This window comes from Herpailurus yagouaroundi, unplaced genomic scaffold (assembly GCF_014898765.1).
Source record: "Herpailurus yagouaroundi ecotype Mexico unplaced genomic scaffold, PumYag 163, whole genome shotgun sequence".
NCBI lineage: Eukaryota > Metazoa > Chordata > Mammalia > Carnivora > Felidae > Herpailurus > Herpailurus yagouaroundi.
Genome location: NW_024412404.1, coordinates 30,477,575 through 30,487,141, shown reverse-complemented (window position 1 = coordinate 30,487,141; position 9,567 = coordinate 30,477,575). Strand labels below are relative to the sequence as shown.

The window sequence follows — 9,567 nt, the reverse complement described above, 5'->3', positions numbered from 1 at the left end:
CACACACACACACACACACACACACACACACACACACACACACATCATGACTTTGGACTGAGTTCCACAAATCTCAGCATGTATTTCAATATTATAAGAGCCTGTATTGATTTTTGGAAGAAGCCACTTTTAAACTGCATGTGAAGACCATTCTGTCTGGAATCTTATGCCAAGTCTAGGGGTCTCCATGTGAGGGCCATCTCACCAGGGCATGGGGAGTTTTGCCCCTTTCAAGGTCATCCAGCATCCTTCTACCTTTCCTGGACATGCCTTCCCCAAGGCCAGCCCCTTGTGGGTTCCTGGAGAGATGTGGTCCTCTCTTGGAAGAAGAAGGTCTTCCTCATCACCCTTAAAGCCCCCCACTCTGCCTCAACACCATACTGCATGCACATCCAAGATTGCTCCAGGGACCCTGGGCTGGCAGGCCACTCAGCTTCAGAAAGAGCTACCAGTCAGCAGAAGCAGGGGAAGTGGCACAACCCCCTAGCAGGAGGCAGGTGGCAGGGTAGTCTGGGACTGGGAGCCAGATAGCCTGGGTTCAGATCCCAGCAATGCTTCTGACTGGCAGCAGGCCCTCTCTGAGCCCCAGTGCCCTAGTCTGTACACTACATGGGTCACTGGCTATGGGAAGTACACCCATGTACAGAAGATGAAGGAGGCTCAGAGCGTGAAGGGCATGCCCAGGGGACACACTGCTAAGTGGTGTCATCCGCATCCAGGCCACACAGCCTAAGCTTGTCCCAGACCAGGTGTGTGAATGGAAGCTGGGACACACTTGGGACTCCTGGGCCTGGAGTCTCAGAGCCTGTGATAGCTAATTTTATGTGTCACCTTGACTAGGTGCCCAGATAATTGGTCAAACAGTATTCTGAGTGGTTCTATAGGGGGGTTTTTGGATGACATTAACATTTGAATCTGTAGACTGAGGAAAGCAGATTTTCTTCCCTAATGTGGGTGAGCCTCATCCAATCAGTTGAAGGCCTGCATACAACAAAAGCCTGACACTACGCAGAGCAGAGGGGAACTCCTCCTGCCCGACTGTAGGAGCTGGGACATTGATCTTTTCTGTCCTTCAGACTCAAACTGAAATACTGAGTTGGCCTTCAGACTAGAACTTATACCATCAGCTTTCCTGGATCTCCAGCTTACCAACTGTGGATCTTGGGACTTCTCAGCCTCCATAATCATGTGAGCCAATTTCTTATGACAGAGAGAGAGAGAGGCAGAGAGAGAGAGAGAGAGAGAGAGAGAGAGAGAGAATATCCTATTGATTCTGTTTCTCTGGAGAACCCTGACTAATATAAAACCCAAAGATGAAGTGTGGCCCTGGGGTCACTGTGCCCAGAAAGGATCCACTCCTCCTATGCTTCCAGGCAGGGCTCCTCCTGGAGAGCAGGACCACACTGATGCCTCAGCCAGAGCTTCTACAGTCTGTAAGGTCAGCAGCCATGGGCTTAGGAAACCCACCCCGAGGTCTGTGCTGCTATGAGGAAAGGCAGCATGGGCTGTGAAATTCAGTGGGTTTAGGTGTATGCCTGACTCAGAAACTCAACCAGCTATGGCCTGGGGCACGCTACCTACCCCCTGTAAGCCCCAGCTCCCTCCCTGTGAAATAATGATTTAAAAGCACTTGCCTTGGGGTGGCGCCTGGGTGGCTCAGTCAGTTGAGCACTTGGCCCTTGATTTCAGCTCAGGTCATGATCTCACAGTTCATGAGTTCGAGTCCCATGATGGGCTCTGGACTGACAGTGCAGAACCTGCTTGGGATTCTGTCTCTCTGCCCCTCCCCCTTCCCTCTCTCTGTCTCTTTCAAAATAGATACATAAACTTAGAATAAAAAAAGATTCTCTCCCTCTCTGCCCCTCTTTCCTGCTTGTACACTCTGTCTCTAAAATAAAATAAAATAGGGCGCCTGGGTGGCTCAGTCGGTTGAGCGTCCGACTTCGGCTCAGGTCATGATCTCATGGTCCGTGAGTTCCAGCCCCGCGTCGGGCTCTGTGCTGATGGCTCAGAGCCTGGAGCCTGTTTCGGATTCTGTGTCTCCCTCTCTCTCTGCCCCTCCCCCATTCATGCTCTGTCTCTCTCTGTCTCAAAAATAAATAAACGTTAAAAAAATTTAAAAAAATAAAATAAAATAAAATAAAATAAATAATAAAGTAAAAATAAAAGCAGTAAAATCCTTGCAGGATTTTAAATGCCCAGCCCAGTGCTTGGCACATAGCTGACACTGGATAAATATTAATTGGTGGCAGAAAAACTAGAGAGCAGACAACTGACCACCACAAAAAGGTTGTGCCCCGTAGCTGAAGAGCCCAGGTCCCAGAGCTGCATGCTCAGAGGCCCCTGGCCTAGAAGACCTGCCAGTGTCCACTAAATACCTCTCATAGACACTCCAGAGGGCTCGCCCAGCAACAGCGCTCAGTGCTCAACCCTCCTTAGACTGACCTCCAGGCCGCCTGGCCCAATATGGACATTCTCCATGGCCAGCCCAGTTTATAGCTCCAGGCTGAAGTGGAGACGTGGTGTTGAGGGTGGCAGCAGGGCGGAGGGTCCAGAGCCAGCCTGTCCCTCCTGGGCCACTGAGCTGTCATCTTGCTGATGCTCTGTATTCAGAGCATCACGTCCCTTTGGGTTGGACAGCCGTTGTGTACAGGGTGCAGACAAGAGGGCCTCTGGCTAGGCTGCAGAGCCATGGCCCTTTGTGCCACCCCCCCCCCCCCCATGTCTTGTGCACAGCCAGACCATTATACCTCCTTTCAGAAAGAGCCTTTCGAAGAGGGAGGGCTTTAGGAGGAGGAGTTTCCCAGCAGAGATTTCACATCAGCCCCTTGTGTAGGATTTGGATCATTGATTTTATTGATAAACAGAGAACACCGCTTGACAAAAAACAAGGGAGGGCTATTATAAATACATGAAGATGGAACAGAGCCTGTTTTCTGAAGGCAGCAGGGCTGTCAGACTTGTGCTGAGATGCCCCTTGCTTCCTTCTGCCTGGGCCTGGGCTCCATGCGAGGAGAGGTGGTGACACAGCGCTACAGTGGATCTAATGACTTCCTCTGGTGGCCTCACCTTCCTCCCTGTGAGGGTCTCCAGGTCTGCTTCTGGGGTTCTGCCCTTGGGAAGCTTCTTCTCTGCATAGGCAGCACCTGACATGAGCTAAGGCATATTTTTAGTGCTAGAATGCAGGGAGGGGGAATGCCCTTAGGGAGTGCGTTCTGCAGGGTCCTGGTAGGAGAGGACATGCTGCAGAGGGGGCCTTTGGCCATGGGCCAGGTTGGTCCCAGAAGGGCCAGGTGGGGGTGGACACGCAGGGAAGAGACTGCCCAGCAAGAGCCGGGCCTTGCCAGAGACGCATGGCCATGCACCCCAAAGACAGGAAAGCACTGGGGCAGGATACCCATTCTCCACTTTGGGATCGTGCCCACCTCCCAGGGCCCCATGAGGGCTAGAAGACATAATGGTGCTATCCAGCCCAGGATGTGAGAGGACCCCCTGGCTTTCTATATTTTCCATACTATGAGATGGTGTCACTGCTGGGAGGAGAAAGCTTTTCAGACTGACACTCAGCCTGGCCCCAGTAGGGAGGTGACATTCCACCTCAGGCTCTGTGTGAGGATGGGTGGGGGTGAGGGGTGGGGTGGCAAGTTTCAGGTCTGGTTGTCATCCTGAGTAAAATTAACAAAATAAGCAATGAAGTAGGGAACGTTATTACTAACCTTACAGAAATACAAGGGTTCAAAAGGAATAATATGAATAATTATATGTCAACAAATTATATGCCTAGATGACATAAACACATTCCTGTAGAGACAAAGACTACTGAAATGGAGTCAAGAATAAATAGAGTGTCTGAGTAGACCTCTAACAAATAAGTTGATTATTATCCCAATTATTACCCACAAAGAAAAGCTAAGGCCCAGAGAACTTCACTGGTGAATTATACCAAATTTTTTTTTTCCAAATGAAAAGATGCTCAATGTCATTCATCATCATGGAAATACAAATCAAAACCACACTGAAATACCACCTCACACCAGTCAGAATGGCTAAAATGAACAACTCAGGAAACTAAAGATGCTGGCGAGGATATGGAGAAACGGGAACCCTCTTGCACTGTTGGTGGGAATGCAAACTGGTGCAGCCGCTCTGGTATACGAAATATTTTAAAATGAATTACCACCAATTGTTCACATACTCTTACAAAAAATAGAATAGGCGGGAAAACTTCCCATCTCCTTCCATGAGACCATTCCATGATTGCAAGACTTGATGAAGATACCACAATAAAAGAACACTATAATAGACCAATATCCCTTATAAATATAGACACAAATATATTAACAAATCAAATCCAGCAACATATAAAAAAAAAAGGATTATATACATGAGCAAGTGAGATTTATCCAGGAATGTAAGGTTGGTGTAACACTGAAAAGTGAAGCAATCTAAAACACCATATTAAATAGAATAAAGGGGGAAAATCCACATGATTATCTCAATAGATATAGAATAAGCATTTGATAAAATACAACACATTTTCATGTGACAAACAACCAGTAGACTAGGAATAGGAGAGAACTTCTTCAAGTTTCTGAAGGGCATTCATGAAAAGCCCACATCATACTTAATGGTAAAAGACTTGTGTTTTCCCACTAAGGAACAAAACAAGGATGTTTGCTTTCACTACTTCTATTTGATATTGTACTGGAAGTTTGAGCCAGGACAATTAGATGAGGGGAAAAAAAAAAGCCATATAGATTGGAAAGGCAGAAGTAAAACGATTTCTATTTATAGGTAATATAATCTCTAAAAAAACCTTAAGGAATCCATAAGAAAGCTATTAAAACTGATACATGAGTTCAGCAAGTTTTCAGGATAGAAAATCAGTAGACAAAAATCCTTTGTATTTCTATATACTTGCAATGAACAATTTGAAAATGAAGTTAAGAAAAATTCCATTTACAATAGCATTGGAAAGAATAAAATAGGAAAAATTTTAATAAAATATGTGTAAGACTTGTTCACTGAAAACTACAAAACATTGCTTCAAGGCATTAAAAAGGATCTAAATAAATGGAAAGGCATCCCATGTTCATGGATTGGTAGACTCAATATTGCTAAGATGGCAATATTTCTCAAATTAATCTACAGATTTGATGCAATTCCTAACAAAATCCCAAATTTTGTTTTTGTCTTGCTTTTGCTTTTTTGCAGAATTAGTCTTAAAATTTATATAGCAATTCAAGGAATCCAGAATAGAAAAAAAAAAACAAAAACACAAAACTTTAGAAAAAAAGAATAAAATTGGAAGACTCACAACTTCCTGATTCCAAAACTTACTACAAAACCCCAATAATCAAGAGAGTGTGGTACTGGCTAATGACAGACATATAAATCAATGGAATGAAATTGAGAGGCCAGAAATAAGCACATACGTTTATAGTCAATTGATTTTCTACAAGGGTGCCAGGACCATTCAATGAAGAAAGAGTAATATTTTCAACAAATATTAAAAACATGTATAACTGTGTATCTACATACAAAAGAATGAATCTAGATCTCTACCTCACACCACGTACAAATTTAACTCAAATGGATTATAGACCTAAATGTAAGGGCTAAAACTATAAAACTCTTGGGAAAAGGCCCACAGGAGTAAATTTTCATTACCTTGAATTAGGCAATGTTTTTTTAGATATGACATCTAAAGCCAAGTGACAAAAAAAATAGATGAAGAGAATTTCATCAAAATTATAATCTTTTGGGCTTCAAAAGACACTATCAAGAAAGTGAAAAGAGAAGGATGGAATAAATGTTGTAAATCATAGACAAGGGACAGGAATCTGGACTATATAAAGAAATCTGACAATAATACAAAGAAAAACCTAATTGTTAAATAGGCAAAGGATCTTAATAGACATTTCTCCAAAGAATCCATACAAATGAATAATAAACACATGAAAAGATGCTTGACATCATTAATCATCAGGGAAATAAGTCAAAACCATGCTAAGATGCATCTTCATACCTGCCATGATGGCTAGAATCAAAAAGTCAAATAACAACAAATGTTAACAAAAATGTGGAAAGATCACAACCCTCATACAATGGTTCAGCTGCTTTGGGAAGCATTCTGGCAGTACCTCAAAAAGTTAATACACCTACTGTAGGACCCAGCAATTCCACTCCTTAGTATCTACCCAAAAGAACTGAAATACATTCCACACAAAAAGGTACAGAGATGTTCACTGGCTGTATTATTCATAGTAACCCCAAAGTGGAAACTACCCCAGTGTCCTTCAACTGATAAACAGATAAACAAATCTGGTGTATCCATACAATGGAATATTATTTGGCCATAAAAAAGAATGGAGTACTCGAGTGCCTGGGTGGTTCAGTCGGTGAAGCATCCAACTTCAGCTTAGATCATGATCTCATGGCTTGTGAGTTCAGGCCCCGCATCAAGCTCTGTGCTGACGGCTTGGAGCCTGGAGCTTGCTTCAGATTCTGTGTCTCCCTCTCTCTCTGCCCCTCCTCCACTCTCTCTCTCTCTCTCTCTCTCTCTCTAAAAACTAAATAAACATTAAAAAAATTTTTAAAAGAATAAAGTACTGACACATGCTACAATATATATGGCTCTTGAAAACATGCTAAGTAAAAAAAAAAAAAGCCAACCACAAAAGACTACATACTGTATGTTTCCTTTAACATGAATGTCCAGATAGAAAATCTTTAGAGACAGAAAGTAGATTAGTGCTTGGCAGGAGGCTGGGGACTGGGGAAGGAATGGGGTGTGCTGATAATTTGGTTTGGTACTTAATTTGGGGGTGATCAAAATGTTCTGAAATTAGATAGTGTTGGTGGTTGTACAACTCTGTAAATATACTAAAAACCACTTAAGTCCATACACCCTTCAGAGGGTGAATTCTATGGTATGTGAATTATAGCTCAATAAAGACATTATTTTAAAATTGCCATGTGTTTCAACAATTTTTAAAAATTTCTCTGTGCTTTAAAAAAAAATTTCGTTCTTGGAATCGGTCTGGAGCCCAGTGGAAGTTGCTAGCCTCTGACTCATTGTTTCTCTCTTTCCCCTTGCTTGTTTAGGCCAGGTCACTGGTGACTTTCCCAAAAAACCTCTTCAAAAAATCTGGGAGTCTGGAGATCCCCAAGCTGGGCCTCCCGTTCTGCAGCCTTGGCAAGCCTCACCATGTCCTTGAGTAATGCCTGTCCCTGAGAACCATCACCCCCAAGGTCCACTGAGCCAACCTGAACAGCAGGGGGCAAAGGAGTTAAGGGCCTGGCCCTGCCCTGGCTCTTCCTCTTAACCCCAAGTGCCTAGTTGTCCTGTGAGCTACGCGCCCATACTGCCTAACTCCCAGATCCAACACATACAGTCCCTGGGCTTGTCACACCACAGACGTCCTGGACTCCCAGGACTCATTTTTTAAGCCATCTGAGTATCCACATTTCTCAGGAATCATTCTCAAAAATCCCCATTTCTCCCTAATGAATGCTCCTGGCATCTACTGGTGGTCATGAAATGGGCCAAGTCACTGAAAGAACCATTTGTCAACTCTGTCCTGACAACATCACTGGGGCTGCAGGTAAGTGGCTGCCAGACTCCGGGGTCTGGGGTCTGGCCCAGCTCTGCTGAGGACTCCGGAGGGGACCTTCTCTGTGTATATCAGAAGGTATCTGAGTTTCAGTTCCCACAAAGGCAGATGCCAAGACAAGGATTTGCTTCAAGGCGTCTTATCTGGCAGGTGTTTGGGGGAGGCACAGTGAGTGAGGCAACAGAGGAGGACGGCTTGGGATCCCAGAGAGCACTCGGGAACCGCAGAGCCTGAAGACATGACGTGGCTGTGCCCCTGTCTCTTGGCCAGTTAAACTCACATGAAGATCCGAGATATAACGGTGAAAAGCTCTGACGCAGAGTCAGTGCTCTGGAAACAGCAGTTGCTATGATAATAGTTATGAGAACCCCTGTGAGGATTAAATAACACACTGAGATAGCCCAGTCCTGCATCGTCTCACAGGAAGGCTGATTTCTCTTCATTCGCACGTCCCTAACCAATCTGCCCAGCCCCACCTTGCTGATCTCCCAGAGGAGGTCGTGTGTGTGTGTGTGTGTGTGTGTGTGTGTGTGTGATTGGTGCCTACCCCCCATACTCCAGCCTGCCCAGGACCGCTGCAGAGGACCTGAAGCAAGTGCACAAGGGAGGCAGCCGTGTTCCACTTGGCCCCAGAGCTAATGGAACCGCTTCCATCACCACCGGCCTAGGCTTTAATCATCCACGCTTTCAAGTGGAAGGCAGAGCTCCCCAGACACCAGATAGGCCATCATCTTCCCACTGGGGGTGCAGAACAGGGCTGATGAGGAGAGACGCTGGACCTTCTTTGCAGGCAGACCCCACGAGGGGCCAAGATCACCTCTAGGCTGGGGGTGGGGCATGATGGTGAACAACAACCAGAGGCAATGAAATCAATCACTCCCCCTAACCGCAGCTCCCACAGACCCAGGTGGGGAGGGAGTGTCCCCCACCTCCAGATGGCTCTGGGACATAAGGCTGGCAAGGCAGAAAGCCAGCCCTGAACTGGGACTGCCTACTCCATGGTTCTCCAAATACGTCTTGGCCTCAGAGCCTTGTTCAAGTGAAACGTTACATGGAGACCCAATGCATAGAACTCTCTGCTTGACATCAGCCTAGGGGCTGCTCCCTTTCTGCCCTGCGCCCCCACTCCCAGGCTGCCCCTAAGAGAACACTGAATAGCACACTTGAGTGGCCCCCTGTCACCCTGCCCTACCTCCCTACAGTGACCATGATCTGGTGGACGGCCACCGTCTCCCCAGACCACACCGGCCCTTCTCACGGCCTCCTCTCCCACCATTCCCTTCTCCCCCACATCCTCCCACCTGCCCTTTCCACCTGCCGTGGCCCTCCCAACCCAGTGCAGAATGAGGCAAGGGAAACATGCAGTTAAAGGTTGTGAAGCTTCTTCCTTTCTCTGTCTTCCTTTTTTTCTCTGTGTTTTCATTTGATGTTTAATGTCCTTCTAGGTAAAGAAAAACTAAAATGTTTAATTGTTGGTATGAACTTTACCATTCATCTTTCTATTGTCCTATGCCAGTTTTAAAGACAAGCATAAGAGTATTTAATTCATACGCAGAATCAGTAAAACTTCTGTAACTTGCAGGTGCATTTTAATGGCGTGAACATGTCATACAACAAACTGTTTCACTTTCACTCCTTTGCCACCACGGCACATTCTACCAACACTCTCCACCTCAGCGTACCGGTGAGACAAGAAGGAAAGTCACTCGCTTTTCCTCTCCTGTGTCACCAGGGCCCAACGATGCTGGTTCTAACAAAAAGCAGGGCCTCTGCGGCTGAGCACCTCCCCCCCAACCCACACACACACCTCATCCGCTGTCCACAGGACGAGCTCTTTGTCCTCCCTGAATCCCAGCCCCACACAGTCCACCAGCACCCTGTGCTCCTGAGATTTCTGAAGACATATGCAAACAGGGCTCTGCCCATATCCATGTATCTCCCCGATCACCCA

At 45.9% G+C, this 9,567-nt stretch overlaps 1 long non-coding RNA gene across 1 annotated transcript in view; it reads left to right on the top strand.

The window, feature by feature from the left end:
- The window catches only part of LOC121037534 (uncharacterized), a 15,462-nt gene extending 7,426 nt beyond the window's left edge, over window positions 1-8,036 (top strand). Inside the window, exon 2 of the long non-coding RNA XR_005793811.1 lies at window positions 7,108-8,036. This is a non-coding gene — a long non-coding RNA (uncharacterized LOC121037534). The remainder of the gene's footprint in view (window positions 1-7,107) is intronic.
- The last annotated feature ends 1,531 nt before the right edge of the window (window positions 8,037-9,567 follow it).